This window comes from Aegilops tauschii, chromosome 2 (assembly GCF_002575655.3).
Source record: "Aegilops tauschii subsp. strangulata cultivar AL8/78 chromosome 2, Aet v6.0, whole genome shotgun sequence".
NCBI classification, from domain to species: domain Eukaryota; kingdom Viridiplantae; phylum Streptophyta; class Magnoliopsida; order Poales; family Poaceae; genus Aegilops; species Aegilops tauschii.
The window spans coordinates 270,264,185-270,266,366 of NC_053036.3; positions in this window are offsets into that span (position 1 = coordinate 270,264,185).

Sequence of the window (2,182 nt, forward strand, 5' to 3'; positions counted from 1 at the left end):
ATCTTGCGGTGTCCTTTCCCAGTGACAGTAGGGGCAGCAAGGCACGTATTGTATTGTTGCCATCGAGGATAACAAGATGGGGTTTTTATCATATTGCATGAATTTATCCCTCTACATCATGTCATCTTGCTTAAGGCGTTACTCTGTTCTTATGAACTTAATACTCTAGATGCATGCTGGATAGCGGTCGATGTGTGGAGTAATAGTAGTAGATGCAGGAAGGAGTCGGTCTACTTGTCTCGGACGTGATGCCTATATACATGATCATACCTAGATATTCTCATAACTATGCTCAGTTCTGTCAATTGCTCAACAGTAATTTGTTCACCCACCGTGAAATACTTATGCTCTTGAGAGAAGCCACTAGTGAAACCTATGGCCCCCGGGTCTATCTTCATCATATTAATCTTCCAACACTTAGTTATTTCCGTTGCTTTTTTTACTTTGCTTTTATTTTACTTTGCATCTTTATCATAAAAATACCAAAAATATTATCCTATCATATCTATCAGATCTCACTCTCGTAAGTGACCGTGTAGGGATTGACAACCCCTTATCGCGTTGGTTGCGAGGATTTATTTGTTTTGTGTAGGTGCGAGGGACTCGTGCGTAGCCTCCTACTGGATTGATACCTTGGTTCTCAAAAATTGAGGGAAATACTTACGCTACTTTGCTGCATCACCCTTTCCTCTTCAAGGTAAAACCAACGCAGTGCTCAAGAGGTAGCACACCCCTCCCCTTTCCTTCCCCTAGGGCCGTCCAGCCATGTAGAGGGGCGCACCAGCCCCCTAGTGGGCTGGTCTGTCCCCTCCTTTGGCCCATTAAGCCCATACACTTACCGGGGGTGTCTGAAACCCCTTCCGGTGACCCGATGACTACCTGGTGCATCCCGAAACTCTTCTGGTGTCCGAATATCATTGTCCTATATATCAATCTTTACCTCTTGACCATTTCAAGACTCCTCGTCATGTCCGTGATTTCATCCGGGACTCCAAACAACATGCACCAAATCATATAACTCACATAACACTATATCGTCAACGAACGTTAAGCGTGCGGAACCTACGGGTTCGAGAATTATGTAGACATGACCGAGACACCTCTCCGGTCAATAACCAATAGTGGAGCCTGGATGCCCATATTGGCTCCTACATATTCCATGAAGATCTTTATCGGTCGAACCTTATGACAACATACATAATTCCCTTTGTCCATCGGTATGTTACTTGCCTGAGATTCGATCGTCGGTACCTTCATACCTAGTTCAATCTCGTTACTGGCAAGTCTCTTTACTCATTCCGTAATACATCACCTCGTCACTAACTCCTTAGTCATTTGCTTGCAAGCTTATGATGTGTATTACTGAGAGGGCCCAGAGGTACCTCTTCGATACTTGGAGTGACAAATCCTAAACTCGATCTATCCCAACTCAACAAACACCTTCGGAGATACCTGTAGAGCATATTTATGATCAGCCAGTTACTTTGTGACGTTTGATAGCACACAAGGTATTTCTTCGATATCCGGGAGTTGCATAATCTCATAGTCGAAGGAATATGTATTTGACATGAAGAAAGCAATAGCAATAAACTGAACGATCAATATGCTAAGCTAACGAATGGGTCTTGTCCATCACATCATTCTCCTAATGATGTGATCCCGTTATCAAATGACAACTCATGTCTATGGTTAGGAAACCTTAACCATCTTTGATCAACGAGCTAGTCTAGTATAGGCTCACTAGGGACACGGTATTTTTTATGTATCGACACATGTATTCAAGTTTACGGTCAATAAAATTCTAGCATGAATAATAAACCTTTATCATTATTAAGGAAATATAATAATAACCATTTTTACTATTGCCTCTAGGGCATATTTCCATCACTCTTTCGTTTGGTCCTTGTACTTGGTGTCCTCGCCATCTTGTCCATTAGATGTAGTTGCTCTGTGACTTCCCTCCAAGTACATGATCACACACAGGGTCTCCTCTTGAGGTAGGAGCCATGTATCACATATGGAAGGTGGTAGTTCGGAGAGGAGCGAGTTCACCTTAGTTTCAATAGCCCTTGCTCGAGCTCTAGTCATTGGTCCATGTGGTGTCTTAAGAGACGTAGGTAGGCCCATGGGGATGACCGTATGATGCTCCGCACCACTACCACCCTTCCGTGAGCTCACCCAC